Genomic DNA, 26,881 nt, shown 5'->3' with positions numbered 1-26,881 from the left:
AATTATATGAATTTGGAGTTCGAATGACACTGTTTCAAACTACATACAAACATGCTTTGGTAGATTCTTGAACTAGAATCTAGTTTGGCAGATTTGTGTAAATTTTTGTTCTCCTTTATTTATTATAGTGATTTGCCCAATAAAAAATTTTCTAAAAAATATTCTCTTAAATAAAATAAATCGTAAATAATTTATTATTTAATTTTTGAAAATCCAAAGCCTTACCTTTAAAATCTAAAATTAAGTTAATTTAACATAAAAAAAAATTATTATAAAAAAAGTTAAATTTTATATAATTATTAAATTATGATTTGATTAACTGATTTAATTTATAACTCACCGGTTGAGCCAATGACTTAGTGATCCAGTAGTGTCACATATTGCCGGTTCGTTTTCAATAACTATGTGCAAAAGTCTTCTAAAAGAGTTCTCTTTTATTATTACAACTGTAAGAGTGAAACAAAAAGTCTATACTATTGGTGAAGTTAAAACTATTCTAATTTCACATGAAGAAACGCTTGAAAAATTCAATAATGCAAATCTTGGCTTTGCTCAAGAAAATTAAACTATGCTCAATTCTCTTTTCAAAATTCACCTTTTCAGAATAGAGATGGTTTTGGTGGCCGAAGAAAGAGGTGGAAGATTTGGCCGTGTTGGTCACAATGCTTGGCAATTAAACTCTAGACCATATTGCCAATTATGCCAAAGAATGGGACACACAATTCTTCAATGCTTTTTTAGATATGATCATAATTATCATGGTCTAACTCTAAATGCTGCTAATTCTTCTACCTCATTAGTTCAGAATTCTATTTCACTTCCTTCTTCTTCATCTTTCCACTAAACTCTCATCAAGAACTTACCTTGCTACACCTTTTTGCATTTCAGATTTTTTTTTTTTAGTATCTTGGTGCTTCACATCATCTTACACATGATGCATCTAATTGAATCTCTACTATTGTATCCTAATTTTAGTCAATTATATATTGCAAATAGATTAGGTATTTCAATTTCTAGTTCTGGTAACTCTCTTTTATCCGATTCTATTACTCATAATACCTGCTTTAAAGAATTTTTTGCATGTTCCAAAAATTACTAAAAATCTTATTAGTGTTTTTAAATTCTACATTGACATAGTGCTTTCATTTTTGCTTTCAATGCTAATTTTAAACTTTGGAATCTTAGATCTGCAACTCTCCTGACCTCTCCTAAATGTCGACGACTACTTCACCTTAGCTGCCACCTTATTTCCTATGTTGTGTTTGTGCTAACTTCTAAGTTTTGTTGTGTTTAAATGTGTTTTGTTAATATTTTTAATTTTCTTTGTTTAGTTATGAATCTATACCAATTAGCATATAATATACATAATACATATGATTTTGGAATGTATTTTTTTTTAAATTTGCTATACTGTACTTTGTTTTGTTCTATTCTAAAATGCTTGAATAATTGATTTTTTTTGTCGTGGTGTCTAGATCTGTAATCTAATATATTTGTAATACAAATTTTAGTTGGAGTGAAGAATGACATCTAGTAATTTAGTTGTTTTATTTGTTATTTGAATTTAATTAAGGAAAAGTCTAGAGGCCAGCAATTTTGTTAAATTCTGACCAGCATGTAACCAGCAAAGAAAAGTGAGCCATTGGATAAAATCTCACACCCATCTCATACCATTAAAACTATCATTGATGACTATTTGATAACTACAAATTACAAAGTTGCTAGCATTCCTCTTTAATTAATATTGTTGTACTGTATAAACTATTGAGTTGTGAGTTGTGATGATTTATGTCAATTATTATGTGTGATTTGACTTATTTAAGACTTATTCATAAAACTAATTTCATGTTCTCAAATTTTTTATATTTTTATAATTTATGAATTATATTTATGTTTTGTTTTATAATTTTATGAATTACGATTTTACACCAGCTTTCCGAATTAAGGTAAAAACTAGGAATTTACTTAATTGATTATAATATTTAATCTTACAAAGACAGAGCAGAACAGTAACGTAAATTCAAGATAGTCTAAGCTTAAAGTACTACTCATCACACTACACTAGTGTGTATTGTATATATAGCTTTAACATGGATTTACCGGCCATGCCTTTGTTAGGACTTAAAACTTAGAACCATAGTTTAAGCAACTCTCCTTCAGTGATCGATGTTGTTTGGACCAAATCAAAATAGCCGATACCTTTGTGGTTGCGGTGATGGTGGCGATCTTGGTGTTTTAGGATAATGATAATGTGGTTGTGGTGGACTGGGAGGTGGCGGCGAGAAGAAGTAGAATGCGGCCGGGGGTGGCGGCGGCGGTGGTGGAGCCTTATGAGGCCTATGTTTTGGAGGCAGCTGCGGCGGTGTGCGGTGGTGGCACCTAGGTGGTGGTGGTGGTGCCCGGTGGTGAGGGTGCAGTGGAGGAGTGTTAGGGTAAATGGTGTTGGGGTATGAGTAGACTAGTGCACATGAATTGAAGAGTAACAACCATAAGAGAAACACAATCCACACTTGAAAGCTACACATCCCTTGTTTTGTTGCTTTTAATTTCTTCAATTTCCTTACCACACTGAAAATGTAACATACAGTTACGTTACGACTTACATTGAATAATAATAGTCAGCTTATTGGTACTTATATAGGGAAAATAGTCAAAAGTTGTAGCATACAAGTCCACACCCACTACCGTATTGATTAATTTAGTACTTAACAAAGGGATTCGCGTTAATGATGGGTTTGCCATATATCCTAAAACTGGGGCGTGTTTGGTTGCGGCACAGGAAGAAGAATAATAATTTATTATGAATGTCAATGAAAGCACCAACCGACCACCAAACTTTATAGGCGTGTCTAATATGTTTCTGCTTTTTTGCATTAAGGTATTCACTTCTCACCGGCGCCTCTACTTATTACTACTCCTAATTCCCACCGCTCCTTGTCCCCACTATACCATCTAATTATACAATAAGAAATCATGATAAATAGTTGAGCTATATTGTTTTTTTCAAACATTATTTTCATACTCAAATTAGTGTATATTTTAACATCTTTCGAATCCAAAGTAAAAAAGAAAAAGAAAGTAGATAATTGAATAAAAAATTTGGTCCATGTGATAGTAGTGCATGAATATAGAATGCATTTATTTTTGTGACTGAATATTATGGATAATAAAGTAGTGCGTCTAATAATAATTTGTTTGAAAACTTTGTCCTTGTAATTGGTTATGGGCGACGACCTACCAAGAGCACTTTCAACGAACATCGTCTTTCAAAGTTACATAACATGGTCGAATTTAAGTTAATAAATAGCGTAACGACTAAAAGACTAAAGTAGTAAAGCTGACCGATAAAAATTATAATGCTTATAAATTTGACTAATTAAGTTGTAATCCTAAAAAATAGGTTTCAATAGATAAAATTATTTAAATTCTAAAAAATTATCAAAAATTCTCAAATTATACGATCTCAAACTCTAATTCGACTCCACCTCCGACCCACCTGCAAACCAACTTGCTGGTAAAAGTAAGCATGGTATAATCCTCCGAATCATCCCCTTCCTATAACCTTTCCTTTTCCCCAAAGCCTCCCTTTTTCTCTTCCAGATCAACAACAACGCTATTGCCATCACCTCCGGCATGTGGTTGGTGCCACTGCCATCGCCTTTGCCTCGCTGACCTCCATCTCTAGGTTAGTGTGTGCTTTCATTCTTTGCCTTCAAGCTCAATGGCACTTGTTATATCTAACTCTGCCATTGTTAAGCCTTCTTTTTCTGCCTCTTCCTTGCTGTTGTCTTCAAGCTCCTCTTCTGCCTTTATATTCATTTTCGGACTCTTGTCTTCTTACTTCTTGTCTAGAATTCGAGTGTTTGTTAAACTTTTTAATTTATGAAATTGATTTATTTCTGTTTATAAAAATGGTTGATGTTGTCGTTAATGATTGATTGTGAAAAGTTGGACGAGGGTGACAATGAGCGAAGGGCGTTGACATTGATGTGGTGGCTTAGTGGCTATGTGGTTGGGCTAGTTCAGGTGGGGTTGGGGTAGGATTAGGTGGCAATGGTAGTAGATGGAGGTGAAGGTTTGTGAAAGTTTCAAGTGAGTTGAGAATGGGGTTGACTCAAGAAAATACAAGTGATAAATATTTTTTTTTATTATGCAACAAAACTGATAAATAAAAGATTATTTTTGTTTTTGTCTCATTCCGCAATAGGAGAATAAAACTAAAAGGCAAGTTACAAATTTTGGAAAAAAAGAAGAGTAACATCACCATATATTCTAATTTGGTTATGAAGTGTAATGTGACATGCGTTTAGTCTCTACTACAATAATGGTAGAATTTTTATTATAATAAAGATTAATTACAAATTCTAATTCCAAGAGATTCATATTCTAGTACACTACCTACTTAAGTTATCCCAAACTTAGTAAATAATAACCTAGGTGCTAACCCAAGCTAGTTAAGGAGAATCAAGTGCACTCTAACCTAGTACACTTTTAAAATCAAAACTCTCAATCAAAGGTTTAATGACTTTTGTGTGCACTACTTTTTTTATTTATCTTTTGTATCTTTTAAAGTAAGTTTAAATCTAGACAAAAGAGAAGTAAAAACACACTCAAAAATAAAGAAAAAGGCTATTTTTATAGTCTTTAATATGCACGAAAATAGTTACCTTTTTCCTTGATGATTCATCAATATATAGAACTTCATATCTCTTCTTTAATGTAAAAATAATTTTTCTTTTACATCAACTAGCCGTTGTACAATTTATGCTTGAGGTCGTTGGCAATGAATGAGAATCCATTCCTTGTTTAACTTGATAAAAATGCAGCGGTTATTCAATCCATATATGAACTTATTCTTGCTTATAAATTAAAGAATCAATCATGTGTTGTTTTTGCTTAAATCACGGATTACTTTATTGTGATCTTTGATTGCCAATTGGCGACACTACTAGAAATCAGTAATTTTTGGATGAATTTTGAGATAAAATTGGGATAAATTTTGAACAAATTAAAGATAAAATTTTTGTTTCGAACAAAAGTTAGACAAAATTTTTGTCCCAAAAACCCTTGTTGCTAATTTATATTTTGTTTAAAATTTCGTTTGAAACTTAGTTCAGACAATTTTGTAACAAATTTTGAATAGACATTTGTTTGTCAGATTTCTAACTATTATGATGTATTTTAGATGGATTAGTCAACATAAAGACAATATATTTCGGACAAATTTCAAACGAAAAATACTTTATTTTAGACAAATTTCAAACAAAAAAGATACATTATTTTAGACAAATTTTTAATGAATTGAGTCAAATATAACATATTTTTTCAAACAAATTTTAGACAAATTAAATTTTTCTTTTTGATTAAATTTCAGACAAATTTAATTCAATATAATTTACGTATTTCAAACAAATCTCATATAAAACAAAAAATTATTTTTACAAAAATTTTCTACAAATTTAATATAATTTTTTAAATAATTATCATACAAAATAATTTACTATTTAATATAAATATTTTAAAAAATAATAATTTTATTAAAAACTTTGTATACGATATGCTTTTTATATTAAGATTATTATAATAAATAATTTTTTCATATTATATCATTAAAGTTAAAAACATATAAAGGCATGAAAAAATTAATTACAAAAAAAATTTTAATAAAAGACTTATTATTAAAATACTTATATCCATAAATGTAAACAAATTAAAACAAGGAAAAAATAATTAATCTAAAATAAAAAAAGTCTTTAAAAAGGTCACAAATCATGAATATATTAAAATGTACTAACTAATTTCTAACATCAATGACTTATGTTATCATCTTCATTATCACTAAACTTTGTTCTAAGCTCATCTTTTGCAAAAATAGACAAAATTAAAAAAAATTGGAGATTCAATATTTTATATAAAGTATGAAGTGTCTTTTTAATAAAACCAATATTTTTCTGTTGAACTTTTAGTTAACGTTCTTGATCTTTTATCTTTTGTTTAGGACCATCCAACTTAATATTTTGCTCTTTATTGATCATTTCTTGTTCCTTTACCATTTTTTTTCACATGTGAAGTTTTTGCGCAATATTTAGATTGTTTTTGAATGTCTCTGCACAAGCTTTGAAACTCAATTTTCATATTCTTCCAACGAATGATGTGAATCTAAAAATATGCACAAATAATAAACTATCAATATCTGGTACTATAAGTCCCTGGACGCTTGGGGTATAAAACCTGAATTTATTACTCAACAATTTGCCAAGAATAACAAGAAGAAAGGTAGCAAGGAACTCAATGTAGGTAACAACATCACCAATAAATGTGTTTCTCGAATCAAACTTGTGTTATGTAATACATCACAGAAGGCAGTAACTTATAAGTTTTTATTCCAATTAGAGTGCTATATTGTCGTTCATATGTATGGGGCCATAAAACAACATAAAATGTTCAATTCATATGGTACTGACACCATTTTGTGGTAAATGAAACCAAGGAATAGGTGCATAGCTTCCCATGTATAAAAATGGCCAATGGGTAACTAACTACGTGCCTTATATCATATTGAGTATTGACAAATAATCCATCATGTAAATAATCAGTTGGGAGTATGAAGCAAAAATCTACACACCAGCATCTCATTGGGATAACTTAAATAACTTAAAGTTGTATGCATTTCTCCAACTAATGCAGATATCCTTAATACCAAGTCATAAAGTACTTTTTTTACTCCTTTCTTCAAAGAAATTTATAATTATGTCGTAGTTTTCACTAAAGTATGTGTAGATGTTACCTCGAAAAAAATTCTTACCCTTTTGATAATTGTAAACTGTCATAAGTCTCTATAAATGGCCTGATTATCTTTGAATTGAAGTCAGTAGAGCTTGTTATCAACTCCCATTTTTCTAAAAAGAAACTATACAAAAGATACAATAAAAAAGGCAACAAAAAAGAAAAGGGAGAATCACTGTAATGTAATTGTAACAAAAGGAGAGTTTTCTTTTCTTTTTGGGTAGAGTAAGATGTCTCATGTCAAGTATATATTACATAATCTCTGAATGCAAAATCATCAAATACCCCTATAGTTTTCGAATGACAATTTTCTTATCACTCAATTGTAATTTTGATTAACAATGCAGAAAGTAACCAAAATAATTTGTAAATTCACCAACCATTCACAATATTTTCTATCACAGACCAAGTAATAAAACACATATGAAGGATGGAAAACGGAAGAGAGTAGAACTCCTATCCAAAGACCAAAAGACCATTGATAAATCTCCTAGCCATAGTTAGACAAAGAGAACTGTCATTAACAAGCAATTCGACAATGAAACAAAATAGAGTGACAATCACTACTTACAAAAAATTAAGACTTGGTAGAGGACGTACAAATACGCGAGGTTGCGAGGGCAATCTAGTGAAGTACAAGGGTAGAGGTCGCCTGAGGTGCGAGGTTGGAGGCTAGCGGGGGTGTGAGGTCTGAGATCGGAGGAGGCGGCCACATGCAGGAGGCAAAGCAGTGTGAGTGAGTGAGCGTTTTGGCCTGTATAAAATCTTAAAAATTAATAAATAATTAACTAATAAATTAATTATGAGCCCAAAAAATTAGAAAATTAAATTTTATATTTTAGAAAAGTAAAAATATTTAGAATGTGTATTAAAACACTAATTTTAAAGATTTTCGTTCGAAACCATACCAACAAGCCAAAACAGTTGAACCGAGTCTGTATTGGGCCCAAGGCCCAACATATATAACCTTATAACAGCCACTCCTTACCTTCATTCATGAAACTCATGTTGAGGAAGAGAAGCAAAATGCAAAGCCCTGACCTCCACCCAACTCAATCTTCTTTTTTCTGTAATTTTCAATCCGAAACTCTGATCGCTGCACCATTTGTGGCCACGTGATCGCCTCGTCGAGCTCTTCAAATCCATCCAAAAAAATTGGTAACAAATTTGAGATTTCTCGTCTATCCCTTATCTCTATTCAATTTTACCATTTTGTTTCTTGGGTATTGAGAATTGTGTAATTTTGATCGTTTAGGGGTACTCTAGAGCGAGTTATAGCTGGGTTTTGTCCAATTGCTCTGTGGGTAAAGGTAAGAAACTATTATCCCCTTTGAATTTTTCAATTATATGAGATTAGGGTATTGAAATTGTGTGTGTATGAAATTATATGAAATTAGATTGAATATATGTGAAGTTGATGTCAAATTGGTGAATTGGAGTGTTTGAATTGGAACTCTGGTGTTTGGAAGTTTGTTAAGTGGAATTTGGAGGCTTGGAAACTTGTGAAAACGAGGTCTTGAGGTGTTTTGTGGCTTGGGAGAAAATCGGCCAAGGTATAGTTTTGGTTTTCTGTAGTTAATCTATAATGTTACGTGAAATCATAGGCTAGTTGCCATAGGATAGGCTTGAATGTTCGGAATAATTTTATTTGGCGGATTAAAATTGTATAAATGTGATGTTGATGATGATTGGTGAATTTGGTAGAAATATGTATGAAAATTGCTTAAAAGAATTAATGAATTTAGGTGTTGAAGTGACTGTGAATTAGATATTGAGTATGTGATATTGTGCAAGAATAATTCGTGTTGAATTGGTTGGTTTTGGATTGAGAATTTTGGAAAATTAGAGGTTTTGAATCTTTGGTAAAAAATGAAATTTTGGCTAAATTCGGCGGGCCATAACTTGGCTTTGGAACCCTCAAATCTTGTGAAACTTGTTTTGAATAAAAATTGGGTCCGAGGAGTTTATAATGTTCAAAGAACGTAATGAAAATAATTTTTAATGAAAAATTGTGCACGTCGGAAGTTTGGTGTGAAAACCTGATTTTTTTTTTAACTTAATAGCTTTTTGGGCAATCTGATATGGTCGCGTACGCGACAATGTCACGCGACGCTAGTTTTAGGCTCCGCCACACACTCGCATACGCAAAACACGATTGCATACACAACTTTTTCAATTTCACACTCATGCATACGCGGAAACGTGTATGCGTACGCAGAACCTTTCTTCTACTAAAAATACTCACGTACGCGGAGAATGCATGCATATGCAACACTGTCTTTTTGCGAATTCTCGCGTATGCGAGAGGAAGCTCACATACACATGACCCCTGTTTTGCTAAAAATTGCTATTTTTTAGTTTTCAACTATTCATCTAGCTTTTCAAACCTCCGTAAACCTTGTTTAAGGTCCGATAGTTAGATTTTAGGCTTCGGAGTAAGTGCGGACATGTTGAGGGAGTTAAATTGAGATTGAGAAAATTGTGAAGTGAAGAATTGAGTTAAAGATGAGCTAATAATGCAAAACGAGTTATGTGATGAGGATGATTATGATATTGTTTAATGAGATGATGGTGATGGTGATTAGGTGTGTATTTAAGAACATTTATGATGTTGGGAGATGAGAACGAATGAAGTTGATTGAGTGATAATGAGTTAAGATTAATGTTTGAGACATTTGGGCAATATGCAAGGATTGTGGTTCGTACCACTTGCTCCGGATTGAGTTTGTAAACACTCGCCTGGGTAGTTCGCAGGAGTAGTGGTTCGTTCTATTTGCTCTGGGTTAAGCGGGTAGTATGCAAGGGTGGTGGCTTAATCCCACTTGCTCTGCAATGTGGTGTTCTGTCTAGGATTTGCTACTGGACATGTCGGGTTTGGCTGTATTACAGACATGCATCATATACACTTATATGTTTTGTTTGAGTATGCATTTGTTTTTAGCTTGCCTAATTGCGGATCTGTAATTACACACACACACACACACTCGAGTTTGGAGCTTGTTATTTTATACGCTGTTATCTATTATTCTACGCTTAACCGTTTCGAGTGTGATGCGAGTTTCGAGTTTTGTTTTACTCAACTTTTCTTTAAAGCTCCTAGTAAAACATCTTTTTATATATGCCTACATACGCATTTTTGTTTTAGAGATTGTAATACCTTACTACCTCTGATTTACGAACTTAAGCGTAAAGCTCTGTGTGGTAGGGTGTTATAGCTTGTGAGCGCGAAGCATGAGGGTGGAGGTCGCCTGAGGTGCGAGGTTGGAGGCTGGCAGGGGTGCAAGTCTAAGACTGGAGGAGGCAGCCACAGGCAGGAGGCAGAGCAGTGTGAGTGAGTCAGAGTTGTGAGCTGTGAGTCTGAAGCACGATGGTGGAGGTCGCTTGATGTGCGAGGTCAATGGCTAGCGGTTCGTGGGTTTGAGATCGGAGGAGGTAGCCTCAGGCAGGAGGCAGATCGAGTAGTGTAAGCGTTAGAGCAGTGATGAGAGCTATAGCCTCACTAACCTGTGAATGCGAATGAAGGAGATCACAAATTGAAAGAAGAAAACGGACAATTTTAAATAAAGTTTGGGTTTTTGGTAGAGAGTAGAGAGGGGACTTTGAATTAAGTTTGGAATTTTTGGTGCAAAACCTCAAATTAAAATGAAAATTTGAGTTTAGTTTATTTTTGTTTGTGTGTATCTATAAAAAAGTATTAGTGTATTTATAAATAATTTGTATCAGAAATTTGATATTAAGTATAATAAAATAAAAGAATAAAAAGATAAAAAAAAAGTTGTTCATGAATATGATTAAATCTAACAAAAAAATAAAAGGATAAATTAAAAAAATAATGTTCTTTAAAATAGCAAAAATTATGACCGTTAGATAGTGCATATGTATTCTATCGAATTTCATTTGGTTTTACTTTTATTTTTTTTTGTGTGGATTAAAAAAATATGCCTTTTATAAATAATACATAATTAAGGTTATTTTAGAAAAAAAATTGATCTTGGAATAGTAAAAGTATTTGGGACAAATCATAGACAAATTTAAAATATAAACAATATTTTTATACTAAATGTTAGTATTTTTCAATAAGCGTTTGAAATCCGTTTGAAACACTGATGTACTTTTATATAGAATTTACAAATGATGTTATTTTCGTCCCAAATTTGTGGAAAAAAGTTTTGGCTACTTTTGTTTAGGGTGTTCGCAGTGCGACTTGGTTCGATTATTTAGAAAAAAATCATCTGATCCAATTGTTTATTAAAATTTCAGTTCAGTTTTTTTATTGAGACCATCTGAACCAAACCAAACCAAACTCATTGAAGTCGGTTTGGTTTGGTTCGGTTTGTCCGATTTTTCAATTAATTCAAAATATTTAAAAAAACAAAAAAATTGACAAAGAAAAAATAATTTACATTTAACAAAGTCCAATTCCTAAACTCATTATTATAATCCAATGTCCCAATTAACCCTAAACTCAAATTCACAACAAGAATCTAACTCTAAATCCAAATTTATCAATTAAAAGAATTTAAACCCTAAACCTAAACCCCATTTCACATTAACAGAATTCAAACCATAGTAATTTCATCAATTAAAAATCAAAACATATATTAAAATCAGTGAGCGATGGCAGAGCATAGACAGAGGCGGCGGCGAAGCTATCAGCAGGATGTAGTGCTTGACAAACTGCATAATTACAAAATTCACAAAATAAAAAAAAAAGCAGAATTAAAAATCACTGTTGTAAAAACAAAATCATAAAAAAAACAGAAGCAGAAGCATAACAAAAAAAATCATTAACAGAATCATAAAACTGAATTAAAAATAAAAAAGTAAACTCATAATCATAGAAAACCAAAAGCAGAAGCACAACAAAATAAAATCACTAATAGAATCATAAAATAGAAATTGAATACCTGAATCGGAAGCTCTATTCTTGAGGACGACGGCGTGGACGATGACGGCCCCTGCTTGTGCGTGGAGGAGGCGGCAGCTGTTGTGCTTGGAGGATGACGGTGAATGAAGGGAGAGAAAGGGCCGCACTAAGGAGAGGGAAGCTCGACGAGGAAAGGAGGGAGAGAAAGAAAGGGCCGCGCCGAGAAGAGGGAAGCGCGACGAGTAAAGGCCACCGCGAGGGTGCTGTCTGGCAGCGTCGATGGCAGAGAAGAGGGAAGAGTGGAGTTTCAACATGTGAGAGTGTGAGGGGATGAAGGGATGAGGAGATGGAATTAGGGTTACTAGTGGGCTCACTGGGCTGCGACTAGGTAATGTTTAGGGGAGGTGTGTTTTAATTTAGGGATTTGATTTAAGAGAACCGGTTTGGTTCAGTTCGCTTAGGGTTTTTCCAACCAAAATTGAAAACCAAATTGAACCGCAAAAAAACTGCAAAATATCATTTTTTTTGGTTTGTTCGGTTTTTGGTTTTTCGGTTCGGTTTGTCGATTTTGTTCGGATTGGATCGGTTTTGAACACCCCTACGTTCTGAGGGTTAGCTATAGTAAAAGAATTTAAGACTAATTACAGACAAATTTGAAGTAGAACTAACATTTTTTTCAAAATCCGTCTGATGTTATTGCACATATTCAGATGGAAATATGGACGAATTATAGTTTTTGTCCAAAATATGTTGCTAATCTGTTTGAAAATTTTTGCATCATAAAAAAAATTGGCGCCAAAATATAGAACAAAATTTAGATGAATTTAAGACATAATATATTCTTCCAAAACCTCCACTAAAGATCGTTCAAAATTTGTCCCAAATTTGTCAAAAATTAAAAGGTAATTCGGATGGAATAAATTTTGTCTGAAATTTTTGTCTGAAAAAGTCCTATTTCTAGCTACAATGCTCATAAAAGAAATAAGTATATTAGAATATTATTAATTATATTTGTCATCACAAGGAACCAAATTAATTCTTGACTCCACAATATCCTCATTGATGAGAAACATGATTAAACTTCAAATGAAAAAGAGAGTAAGAATGACTTCCCTGATTTTCAGCAAGCTCTCCCTGGTTATGAATATCCACTAATCAATTAATAGTTTAATCTTTACTTTCTCCTCCTTTTTTCATCAAGGAGGAAAATAAAGAAAGGTACAAACATTGAGAATAAAATCTCTATAAAATAGGAAAGATTTTGAAATGGATTTAAAAAATTGTAGGAACGATTTTCAAAATAAATAAGATAATTAATGTTGGAAATACTTTGAATAAAATCTGTTTTAATGTAGTAAGAAAAAGTTTTTGAAATAAATGCAAAGATCGCATAATCATTCAACAGAAATATAAAGATGGTAGCTTGAAACCTTGAACTTGTTCATCATCTATCCAGAAAATTTTGTCTAACCTGAGAGACAAAAACTAAAAAAATCTCGTTAGTGTAGTTAAAACAGATCAAAAGCACTTAACATACCCAAAGCAATTCTTAATATAAGATTTATCTTCAGCTAAGGGTTTAGTAAAATAATCATCAACATGTACAAGAACAATAATACAGAGATCATTAGAATTTTAATAAATAGAGTTGTGTTTGTGGTTCTTCTTTGAAAGTCAATTTTCAAAAGAAAAGTGCTAAGCCTTTAGTACCAAGGTCTAGAAGCTTGTCTTAAACCATAAATGACTTTAGCAAGTTTAAAAACATAATAAAAAAAATTTTTGTTTTCAAAAAATAGGACAAGAAAAACCTAAAGAAGAGAATCAATAATATCATCCGGATTCTAGTTCTAAGGGATGCCAATATTTCTGAGCTTTAAGGGACAGTGAGATGCCAAAGCTATTCAGAAATAGAGTGTTTTTATCCCCATTCAGTAATTAGAACTGAGCTTGAATGACAACTCTAAAACCTAATGTATTTTTCTCTTTCATTTGGTCCTATAATTATTTTTGGTTGCTTGAGGACAAGCAACAATTTAAGTTTGGTATTGTGATGCGTGAGCATCTTATACCCCTTTTCCTAGCATTTTCTAGTTTTTAGTTAGATTTTATTAACTTTTACTATATTTAGTGCAAAATTCATCTTTGGATGATACTTTGAATTTTTGTGTTATTTTTATTATTTTAGGCGAATTTTGGGCAAATTTGGCAGATGTTATCAATCCTGACCTCCTTGTATTCCAACGAGCATAACTTGAGCTACAGAGGTCCAATTAACATTGTCTTAATGGTGTTAGAAAGCTAACATCCATATCTTTCCAACGATATATGATGTTTATACTTCTTTTCCAGAATCACTGCTAAATTTGGCGCTAAACTTCCAAACATGGTGTTTAGCGCCCAAAGAGGAGCAAGCCCAGCGTTGAACACCCAAAACTGGCGTTCAATGCCAGCCAGGAAGCAAGGACCAGCACGCTCTGCCCCCTATGGGCGTTCAACGCCCAGATTGGCGCTGAACGCTAGAGAAAACCAAAGCAATCACCAAAGTGGGCCCCAAAGTGGATTTTAGCTCTCCTTAGCTCATCTTATCTTATCCTTGTAACTTTTAAATTTAAATTAACATCTTTTAGGTTTAGCTTTTACTATTTAAAGAGAAGATCACTTAGGTTTAAGAACAATTAGATCCAGGCAGATCTTACTTTACTTTTATTTTGTTTTCTCAGTAAAGTATGAGTAACTAAACCTCCTAGTTAAGGTTAGGAGCTTTGCTTATTTCTATGGATTAATCTTATTACTCTTTTATTTTAATTAATGTTTGATTCAATTCTAAGGTGTTATTTTCGTTATTAATCCTATGAATCTGTGGTGGAACGACAGTATGAACCCTTATTCTACATGAGCACTTGTGATTCTCAACAGAGCTATCTCGCTTGGGCTACAGCTTGAAAACACTCCTCTTAAACTAAGGGTTACCTGCGGCTGATTGGGATATGTGACATATAATCTTGTCAGTTTTGCGTAATTAAGGTTTCTATGGCGCTAAACTAGATTTCTGAACTTCACCCTCTGATATGAAAGAATTGACCTTGTTTGTTGCGTTTTAGTAAGATTTAGAGACATTAACTAGCTAAGACATTAGGCTTTAATCACTTATGGTTTGCCATGGAATGAATCATTCATTATTAAAATAGTTAGTAAGAAGTGTTAATCCGGAAAGATAAACATCTCCGAGGCCTTAACTGTTTTTCTCATTATTGTTTCTATACCAATTCTTTATTGCTTTCTTTACTATCTTGTTTTATGTGTTCTCAACAACAACCTTTTTTTACTATTTGCCTGACTAAGTACAACAGGATAACTATTGCTTGTTCAATCTGACAATCCTCGTGGGATCGACCCTCACTTACCTGAGGTATTACTTGGACGATCCAGTGCACTTGCCGGTGAAGTTGTGCGAGTTCAAATTTCGCATACCAGCTCTACAAAAACGAACTGCTCTGATATCATAATGTAACATCCTACTAAACAGAACTTTACGCTTAAGTCGTAAATCAGAGGTGGTGAGGCGTTACGACATCTAAAATTCTCCAGATGAAATCATCACAACCCTCAGAGAATCCAGCATGCTTAACGAGGTGTTTCATGTCCTGCGTCTATAAAATAAATAATTTCCAACACGGGTGAGAACATCATCTTTTCGCATTCTTAGTAGGATAACAATTCCAAATAGAAACGATGTAAAATGACACGAACCTATTAGGCGATCCTATACTCTACTGTACTCAACTCAAATTTTATGCCTAGGGTCCTTTCTAAACCAAACAAGGTAATCAGAAACTAAATTTCAGCTAATAAATTATCTAAGATTCCCACTTACTCTCACAAGTCCTATGTCTTTTCATTATCAGAATGGTTCTAACTCAGCAATTTCATTGACAAAACTCATATAACCACAAATTGCTAATAATCACATTTTCATCCAGAACAATCCTCAGTGTCACCACCGTCAGCATGTGGGATCTCTTAGTTATGCAAGCACAAACAAAACAATACAAGGAATACATAGATAGAGAGAACAGATAAAGTATTTTGATCAAGTAGTATATAGATACATTTAATCAATAAGGCAAACCAAATATAATAAGATGCACACCAAAATAATACACACAAATGTAAATGATGCATGTTTGCCCTATGGCCAATGAGCTCATCTGTCAGTTATACACCCAAACTCGACATGTCTGGTAGCTAACCCTGGACAGCCCCTCGGTGCGCGCATCCCCAAGAGGAATTCACATCTTTTGGAGGAATCATCCGGAAAGGTATAAGTGTCCGGCCACATCTTGAAATCGAGGGTCAACAAAGTCTCAAGTCTCAACCCAGAGCAAATGGGGCGAATTACTGTATCTACCCAGGGAGTCTCAACCTAGAGCAAGTGGGGTGAACCACACCCTTGCATCTACCTAGGGACAAATCATATCAATCAATATTCATTATTCAATTTATCATGCAAGCGGGATAACACCCAAACCTCACCAATAAATAGATACTCAAATAATACACAAGCGGAATATGACCTAGACCTTGCCATCTCAGCCAATCCGGCTATACTTAGTCATCTTCGATCTCATCATTCATGTCTTATCTCAATTTGGTATTCAGTAAACTCATTATTCACAGGCTTTCATCAATATTCATTAGCTCAAGTCCACAATCTCATCCAAAGTGTTAATCTAATCAAATCTATAAGTTCACACTGATTCCCAAGCCTAAAAACAAGTTGTTGGACCTTAATTAGGGGTTACGAAAGTTTACAAGCTTGCCGAGAAAGCCAAACAGTTAAAAATAGAGTTTAAGTATGAAAATAAGGCTTGTGCGTAGGCATCACCCTTGTGCGTACGCACGCACCCGAAAGGTTTTTTAGCTTGTGAGTAGCATAACCCCCGTACGTACGTACAACTTGCAGAAATCCTTGGTATGCATACTGATAAACCACTATTTTATGGTTTATATTGTGTTTAATTATGTGGTTTTATCATGATCTTTACCCACTTATTCATTAAATAAGCATGCATTTATAATTCCTTCCTAAAGTTATTGCATGATTGAAAACTTGCTTCCTAGAGACTTTTAATTATGTATTTTATTTCTCCCTTATTCCATTCGATGCTGTGATCTGTGTGTTAAGTGTTTCAGGCTTTATAGGGCATGAATGAGTTGGAGATTGGAGAGGAAGCTTGCAAAAATTGAAGGAACACAAGGAATTGAGGAGATGACCAGCGAGAAGCGACGCGGCCGCATGGATCACGCGACCGCGCGAAAGAGAGGAAATCGCAGTGACGCGGCCGCATGGATGACGCGACCGCACGAGTTGGAAACTGCACAAGTGACGCGGAGGCATGGACGACGCGCCCGCGTGGCAAAGCGAAACGCCGAATGACGCGTCCGCCTGAATGACGCGTCCGCGTGACATGCGCGATCTGCATAATCGCTGGGGGCGATTTCGGGCCTTATTTTAACCCAGTTTTCGGCTCAGAAAAGCATACTAGAGCCAGAGAACATGCAGAAACCAATAACAACATTCATTCCGCATAATTTTAGTTTTTAGATCTAGTTTTTCGCTCCTCTAGGTTTTCTCTCTACACATTCATAGTTTTTAGGATTTGTTTTTTTTTCATTGTTTTTGCATTGGGATATTGAGAAGAGTTATTGCCTCATCAAGACTTCGACTTTCTAGTTCGTTCTCTTTACTTGTCTCTTACTCTTCCATGTTCCTTAATTCACTTAATTTTACTGTTGGATTATTTTAGCATTTATTAATACAAGAATCACTTTTATTTTTAATTAATCTTTTGATTATTATTTATCATGTCTTTCTTTAATTCCCTTTATTATGTTATGATTTTTACATTTACAATGAGCGAGTAGTTCCCTAACTTGATGGGGAGTTGATTGAAAGGAACCCTTGAGTTGGGATGCTCAAGAGAAAGATTGTAATTGGGTTTATTGTTGGATTTCTCTCTAGTCAGTAACACCAATCCTCCCAAGAGCGGATTGGAACTTGTAGATAGAAACAGCATTCCAGCTTGTTTGACTTTCCCTTACTTAGTAAGGGACAACTAAACATAATAACCCTCAATTGTCAATTAATCTTAAGAGTACTCCAACAAGAATAGGGCTTCCAGCTAATCAACTCCCAGTCAAGGCTTTTATTTAAATTTATATAAATTCTCTAATTTAATTTTCTGCCATTCAACTCAACCCTTTTTGAAAACATCTAATTAATAAAATAGCACACTTTTCTACAACTCGTTGGGAGATGACCTGGGATTCATACTCTCAGTATTTTAATTTTAATTTCTGTGACACCCTTCTAAATTGATAAGCAGATTTCTGGTTGGTTGAGAACTATACTTGCAACGCATATTTTATAATCATTCTTAACTCGCCAATTTCCGCCCACATCAATTTTTGGCGCCGTTGCCGGGGAGTTGCAATAGAGTGCTAAAGTTATTAATTGGAATTTATTTATTTATATTTTATTTTATTTTGCTACTATGAGCTACTTGTTTCTTTCGTTAGATGACACGTTCGCTTCCTGATCCAAGCTTGCTAGTATTCGATCCAGAGATTAAAAGAACTATTTCACGAATAAGGCAAGCTCGGTGTCGGTTAGTCCTCTCTGAGGGCGGATCTGAAACGTCACTTGAGAAAGAAACCAGCCCCCGTTCTACTGATTTCGTTGTTTTACGTGCAGGTAACATGGCAGCAGCTAGAAGAGTTACTATCCAGGAGGAAGGAGCCCCTGATTTTACAATGCAACCATTTCAAGCGCATCACCCACCGGTGGCTACAGACTTTGAAATAAAGACCGCACTGCTCAATTTGATGCCCAATTTTCATGGCTTACATGCTCAAGAGCCTATCAAGCACCTGAGAGATTTTCAGGCAGCCTGTTCTACTGTCAGGCGTGATGGTGCAGATGAAACTTCGATTTTGCTGAAAGCTTTCCCGTTTTCTCTTGAGGGGAAGGCAAGAGAGTGGTACTACACTCAACCAGCAATAATTGTATCCAACTGGGATATACTGAGAAGAGAATTCTTGGAAAAGTTCTTTCCAGTTGAAGTTATTGATAAACTGAGGAAAGATATTTCCATGATTGTTCAGGATGATTCTGAAACTCTCTATGAGTACTGGGAGCGCTTCAATAATCTTCTGGAAGCTTGCCCCCACCATATGATTGATAAGATAGTGTTACTCGGTTATGTCACACAGGGCATGAGGCCCCAAGATAAGACCACATTGGAAAGTGCTAGCAATGGGTCTATGAAAAAGTACATGACCACTGATGAAGCATGGCAATTGATCAGTGACTTAGCTGAATCTACTAGGAATCACAGGCAGAAAGAAGGTCGTGCAAAAGCCATTGCAGAAGTATCCTCTAGCAGAGAGACTACTGCTTTAACTCAGAGTATCTGTGAAATGACCAACTTGCTGAAGCAGATGCAATTGAATCAACAACAAGTTCAGCAAGCTCAACCTTCTCCACCACAGCAAAACCAACAGTTAGTCCCACAGAGAGTTTGCAGAATCTGCGCTGATTATAGCCACTATACTGATGAATGTCCGCAGCTCCAGCAGGAAGACAACACCGTGGCAGCCACACATAACTTCTATGACTGCCCCAACCAAGGGTACAATCAAAGTGGCAATTACAACCACAGATGGCAAGACAATTCTAACCAGAATTGGAGGGACAACAACAACAGAGGAGGCTGAGATAATCAGGGAAATCAGAGATGGAATAACAACAACAACAGGCAGCAGAATCAGAATCAGCCTTACAGAGTACCTCCCCTAAGGCAATCCCAAGGACCACAGAATACCCTACAGCAGACCTCTCAATTTACCTATCCTTCTTCATCTGCTAATGATGACTTACTACAATCTATTGATCGGAGACAGCAGACCATGGAAAATAACATTAATGCCACTCTAAATGGTCTGACCGCTACTTTGCAAGCTCTTGTCTCCCAGATTGGATCAATGAACAACTCCAATAATCAACCTTTGAGCTCCGGTGGAATCCCCTCTCAACCATTACCCAATCCAAAGGGTGGCATCAATGCCATCACCCTGAGGTCCGGAACCACACTGTAGGAGAGGAATCAAGAGGAGCCAAACCCACCAGAACACGCTTCAGCTGAAGAGGTAGTGGAAATAGAAGGTGTTGAAGAGGAAGAGGACATACAGGACATGGCTGAAGAAGAAGAAGAAGTGCAACCACGAGCGGAAGCACTAAAAGGCCCAGACACTGCAGAAGACACCACTCCTATTCCATTTCCACAACTTGCAAGGAAGCTCAGGAAGCAGCTGGAACCTGATCCAAAAATGGTAGAGATATTCAAAAAGGTTGAGGTAACTGTTCCTCTATTTGATGTTATTCAACAGGTACCTAAGTATGCAAAGTTTCTAAAAGATTTATGTATACATAAAGACAAAATTAATGAATTAGAAACTATTCCTTTAGGAAGTTCTATATCTGCTTTAATGGGAGGTTTACCTGAAAAGTGTAGTGACCCAGGTCCTTATATAGTCAATTGTACTATTGGTGGTGTGATAATTTCTGATTGCATGTGTGATTTAGGAGCATGTGTGAGTATAATGCCTTTGTCTATATATGATATTTTGAGGCTCCCTCCCTTAAAAAGGTCGGCAGCTCGTTTTGTGTTAGCAGATAAAAGCATTATTACAGTGGTTGGAGTTGCTGAAGATGTATTAGTGGGCATTAAGGGACTCACGTTTCCCATTGATTTTTATATCCTGAAAATGCCCCAAAATGACTCAGACAAGCCGTCATTGACGAGAGAAACTTTTGCGTGGTCTAGAAATTTGCGGATAAATCCTCGTTGCAAGTATAGTTTCTAAACCGACAAAAATCCCTTCGTACAAACGTTTTGGGTGTCACAAGTAACAAACCCTTTTAGAAATTGTTAACCGAGTATTCAAATCTCAGGTCGTCTTCTCAAGGAACTGCGAGGAAGTATGTTCTTATTATTGGCTATAAAGGTTGTAATCGGGGTTTAGAAGATGAGAAGCAAGTAATTTGAATGACAAGTAAAGTAAATGGAAATTAGAATAAATAAATACTGTAAAGCAGACTTTTGGCAAGGTAAGAGAAGTTGGAGGTCCAACGTAGTTATCTCTCTCAACTATAATGAAAGTTGAATCTAAACTCCACTTGATCAACCTGTACTAGGGCAAAGGAAAGTCAAGGGACTAATTAAATTGACCTTTGAATCCTATTTATTTCCTAAGAAAAGGTTGGGATTACTTAAGTTCAGCTCAATTAGCAAGATAACGATTATCAATTATGTTGAATTTAATAACTGTTGAGTTACTGAAGTCTTAACCAGGACCAAAAGGGAAAAAAGTAAAATTGCTGGAATAATAAAAATATCCTTAGATGGGAAGCAATCATAACTTAAATCAAAGAGAACAATCATAAACTGAAAATACCTCAATTATCATTAATTCAAATAACAGTCTGTGACATGGAATAATTCATAAATCAAATTATAATAATCAATTCAAATGTTGGAATAAATAAATAAAAGTAAAACTAAAATAAAAGAACATTAAACCTGGGATCCAGAGTTACTCTTAAAACAAGAAGAAATCCTAAATCCTAAAAGAGAGAGAGAAGATCTCCCTCTCAACTAAATCTAAATCATTGAAAAGTAACAAAAATTGCGAGCTCTCTTTGAATGGGTGCATTCCCACACTTTATAACCTCTGGTCTATGCTGTCTGTACTTGGATCTGGGCCAAAAAGGGCTTCAGAAATCGCTATTAGCGTTTTCTGCAATTTCTGGTGCGTGGCCTCTGTCACGCGTCCGCGTGGGTCACGTGGTCGCGTTATTTGGAGCTTTTCCTTGCCACGCGGTCGTGTCAGTCATGCGACCGCGTCATATGCGCTCTGCTTAAGGCGCGCGGTCGCGTCAGTCATGCGGCCGCGTCGCTGCTGATTCGTGCTTGGCACGCAATCGCGTCATCCATGCGATCGCGTGGATACCAGTTTCCTTAAAGCTCCGTTTTGCTTTCTCCTTCCATTTTAGTATGTTTTCTTTTCCATCCTTTAAGTCATTCTGCCTTAGGAAATCTGAAACTACTCAACACACTAATCACGGCATCGAATGGAAATAAAGGTAATTAAATTAATTAATTTTAAAGCTTAGGAAACATGTTTTTCATTTACATCACATAATAAGGAAGGAAAAGTAAAACCATGCAATTAATGTGAATAAGTAGGTGAGGAATTGTATAAATAACTCAAATTAAGCACAAAAGAACTCATGAAATATGGGTTTATCAACCTCCCCACACTTAAACACTAGCATGTCCTCATGCTAAATCCAAGGTAAATAATTAAGGTTAAAGTGATGGAATGTCATGCAATGCAACCTAATTTAAATTCAACTACCTAAATGGATGATGCATCATGCAACTCTAAATTATTCACTTATATATAGAGCTTACATGTAGTCAAGTTAATTTACATTCTCAAGGAGTCATGTATATATATATGTATATAGCCAACCCTTTAAATAATAAAGCATTTTAGCAAATGAGATGGGAAAGAACATTGAACAAACTTGCAAAACAATTAGTAAATATAAGCACAAATATATGTTGATGAGTTATAGAACCCTCACTGGATTTTGTGTTTACTCTCTAGTCACTCAGTGTTTATTGGGTTTATTCACTCTATTTTTCTTTTTATTCTTACTTTCTATAGCTTTGTTCTTCATCTAACCAATCAACAATTATAGAATATAGTCATACCAAAAAGTCATGAGGTCTTTAATTGAGGTTGTAATGGGGCCAAGGTAAAGGTAAGGATTTATGTATAGGGTTAAGTGAGCTAATAAGTGAATCCTTAATTAGATTAAGATCTCACCTAACATGCATATTTAGCAAGATAAAACTTCTTTACCTATTCTCCCATATTATCCCACTTATTGTTACATGCTCATGTTTTCACTTTTTATTTTTATCCCATGTGCATTGTTTTTATTTTGCATTGGGGAATTTCTTTTGTATCCCCTTTTATTTAAATGCTGAAAAATAAAACCTTTTTTTTTTTAATGCACATGGTAGTTGAATCACCTAGATTTTTCTCATGAGCATGCTTCCCAAATTTTATTTTATTTCTTTTAACTTTTCTACCTTTTGTTTCTATCATCCATGTTCCCAAAAGGTTTCCCACATTTAACTCTATTCATAGTTTTCTATCTTAAGCTAACCAAGGATTCACTTGGGATTTTCTTTTGTTTTTCTGCTTAAGGCTAGTAATTTGGATAAATAGAATAAAGGGGTTTTAAAAGGCTCAAGAGGGCTAACAAGGGTGCTGTAAAAGGCAGGCTATTTTTTTGGGGTAAGTGAGCTAAAATCAAATGATGGCCTCAATCATTCTCTTGGTATGTGTCTACATTCTATATTCTATAATTGGACATATAGATTTAAGCAAAGGAAAGAACATCAGAATAAAAAGAAATGAAACACACAGAAACAAAATTATGGTTTGAATGCAACCATATAATTAAGCTCAAGACTCACAGGCTGTGTGTTCTCTAACTCAAGCATCATATATCATTTATATATTGTATGCAGGTTTAGTTAAAAATTCCCATTATTCTCATAAAAAAATTATTTAGGGTAGCTTTTAAAGTTTTGATGTTCCTCCTTGATAAAATGTTGTCAGCTTAACTACATCATGTAATGCTATATATAAGGTTTGTGGATTTAAATCTGATATGTTCAATTTTCTAGCTTACTTCCTTTTTATATTTTTCAATTTAAACTATACTATCTTATGCTAAAAAGGGTAAACTATACTAATTAATCCACTATTAAATCAGAATTGCAAACTAAACTAAATAACTAAAATAAATTAAATGGCTAAAATATGAACTAAAGATGTAAAATGCAGAAAATAGAGTAAAAATACATAAAAGCAATGTATAAGTACTCAGAAAATAACAGTAAAAAGAAAAATACAGAAAAAATATCCAAAATAAAAGGAAAAGTATGTAGTGGTTCACCAAAATAAACGCCAGAGATGGCGACCTCCCCACACTTAAAAGGAAGCATCGTCCCCGATGCTCAATCAAACCGGGTGTGAGGGAGTGTCATCACTGGGAGGGATAGTAGCTGGAGTCTCAGTGGTGGTGGTGGGCTGAGGGTCTGGCTGCTGTGGAGGAGGTGCTGACTGGGTCGGGATCTCAAGATCCGCAACCTCAATCTGATGTGGGACCGCTGCCTGTGGTGCGGCTGGTGCTGCCTCCTGGGGATGGGTCTCTGTCTCGGGCGCATCCGCCTCCTCCTCAGATGCCTCGGATGGTGTGTCGGGCTCGGAGGGGATGTCACCGGATCGTATCATCAGCTTTAGGTGCTCATAGCGCCGCTTGTTGCGACGCTCCATCTGGTCAAGTCGTCGGAACAAGCAGTGCACCAGATGATAGACGGGCTCTGTGGCAGGTGGAAGTGCAGTGATAGGTGGTGCAGCAGTGGAGGAAGAGGGTCCAGCAGACGGTGGGACTGACTCATCAGTAGCAGTGAATGGTGGTGGTCTGTGGCCTAGGGCTAAGAAGTTCCGGCTGTGCGGAATGATCTTCCTGCAATCCGCCGCTGGTGGTCTCTCATCGGCATCCTCCCATGGCACGTCAGCTCGACGGCCAAGCTGTGTAACCAGATATGGAAAAGGGAGGGTGCCTCGGACGTAGACCCTGGCCATATAGTGCCGAATGAAACGTGGCAGATAAAGGTCCTTACCCTCCAGCACACACCAAAGGAGGGTGGTCATAGCAGCCGGGATCTCCATCTCGTGAGTACTCGGCATCACATAATTACTCAAGATCTGATGCTATAACCGAGCCTCATCATTTAGGTACGCTCTCTTGATCCCTCTAGGCATGTTAGTGTCCTAACCCATCTCCTAAGGAACTGTCGGGTCGAGAGCTATCCGTGCCTTCACGGCATCCCAATCAAATTGCATCTGACGCATGTCCTCCTCAGCCTTTGAATAACCATCAGGCTGATCGGACTTGGCTGGGAGCCGGAGAATGTCCTCTAAGGCCTCTTCAGTGACCAGAATTTGTTTTCCTCTCAGGTGCACTGCATCTAGGGTAGTGAGATAGTAGTTGCAGTAGAATTCCCGTACCCAAGAGGAATTGACCTCTGTCAGTGTTCTTTCCAGAAAGAACCAGCCCCTTTGCTTGATTTGCTTAGTGGTGTACTGCTGAAGGGCTTCTGGAATCTTCAGAGTTCGTTCTAGGTATAGATTTCTGGAGTTTGCAAAAGTCGGGTACTTCAGCTCACAGTACCGATTTACAAATTTTATGGGATCATTTGCAGGGAGCAGCTGGTCAGCTTTTTCCTGCTGTGTGAAGTTCTTCTCCCGCCATGAAGAATCGTGCATTAGAGCAATGATGGACTGGGAGGAATCTCCTCGCTTGCTGGTGCACGAAATTGTGATCTCTTGTAATGGCTCCAAAAACTTGGTGCTCTATTCTCAATTCATAATTTGTCACAACTTCGATACAACTAACCAGCAAGTGCACTGGGTCGTCCAAGTAATAAACCTTACGTGAGTAAGGGTCGATCCCACGGAGATTGTTGGTATGAAGCAAGCTATGGTCACCTTGTAAATCTCAGTCAGGCGGATAATAATTGATTATGGAGTTTTCGAAAATAATTAATAAAAGAAGGATAGAAATGCTTATGTAAATCATTGGTGAGAATTTCAGATAAGCATATGGAGATGCAATCGTTCCTCTGAACCTTTGCTTTCCTGCTGTCTTCATCCAATCAGTCTTACTCCTTTCTATGGCTGGCTTTATGCAAGGGCATCACCGTTGTCAGTGGCTACAATCCCCTCCTCTTGTGAAAATGGTCCAAATGCTCTATCACAGCACGGCTAATCATCTGAGGTTCCCGATCATACTGGAATAGGATTTACTATCCTTTTGCGTCTGTCACTACGCCCAGCACTCGCGAGTTTGAAGTACGTCATAGCCATTCAATCATTGAATCCTACTCGGAATACCACAGACAAGGTTTAGACTTTCCGGATTCTCTTGAATGCCGCCATCATTCTAGCTTACACCACGAAGATTCTGATTAAGAGATCTAAGAGATACTCATTCAATCTAAGGTAGAACGGAGGTGGTTGTCAGGCACGCATTCATAGGGAATGATGATGATTGTCACGTTCATCACATTCAGGTTGAAGTGCGAATGAATATCTTAGAAGCGAAATAAGATGAATTGAATAGAAAACAGTAGTACTTTGCATTAATCTTTGAGGAACAGCAGAGCTCCACACCTTAATCTATGGAGTGCAGAAACTCTACCGTTGAAAATACATAAGTGAAAGGTCCAGGCATGGCCGAATGGCCAGCCCCTCTGATCTAAGAACCAGGCGTCCAAAGATGATTCCAAATATTTATAATACAATAGTAGAAGGTCCTATTTATAATAAACTAGCTACTAGGGTTTACAGAAGTAAGTAATTGATGCATAAATCCACTTTCGGGGCCCACTTGGTGTGTGCTTGGGCTGAGCTTGAAGTCTACACGTGCAGAGGCTCTTTCTGGAGTTGAACGCCAGGTTGTAACGTATTTCTGGCGTTCAACTCTGGTTTGTGACTTGTTTCTGGCGTTTAACTCCAGACAACAGCATAGAACTGGCGTTAAACGCCCTTTTACGTCATCTAAACTCGGCCAAAGTATGAACTATTATACATTGCTGGAAATCCCTGGATGTCTACTTTCTAACGCAATTGGAAGCGCACCATTTTGAGTTCTGTAGCTCTATAAAATCCACTTTGAGTGCGGGGAGGTCAGAATCCAACAGCATCAGCAGTCCTTCTTCAACCTCTGAATCTGATTTTTGCTCAGGTCCCTCAATTTCAGCCAGAAAATACCTGAAATCACAGAAAAATACACAAACTCATAGTAAAGTCCAGAAATGTGAATTTAACATAAAAACTAATGAAAACATCCCTAAAAGTAACTAGATCCTACTAAAAACATACTAAGAACAATGCCAAAAAGCGTATAAATTATCCGCTCATCACAACACCAAACTAAATTGTTGCTTGTCCCCAAGCAACTGAAAATCAAATAGGATAAAAAGAAGAGAATATACTATAAATTCCAAACTATCAATG

The 26,881-nt window shown here is 35.8% G+C and overlaps 1 non-coding gene across 1 annotated transcript; it reads right to left on the bottom strand.

Annotated features, from left to right (window-relative positions):
• Positions 1 to 18,784: 18,784 nt before the first annotated feature.
• Positions 18,785 to 18,892, bottom strand: LOC148554009 (small nucleolar RNA R71). The gene has a single exon (XR_015893057.1). It is a non-coding gene; the product is annotated as a small nucleolar RNA R71 (small nucleolar RNA).
• Positions 18,893 to 26,881: the final 7,989 nt, after the last annotated feature.

This window comes from Arachis ipaensis, chromosome B7 (assembly GCF_059453495.1).
Source record: "Arachis ipaensis isolate K30076 ecotype BB chromosome B7, ASM5945349v1, whole genome shotgun sequence".
NCBI classification, from domain to species: Eukaryota; Viridiplantae; Streptophyta; class Magnoliopsida; order Fabales; family Fabaceae; genus Arachis; species Arachis ipaensis.
Note: the sequence above shows the minus strand (reverse complement) of the source record. Positions and strands in the feature narration are given on the sequence as shown.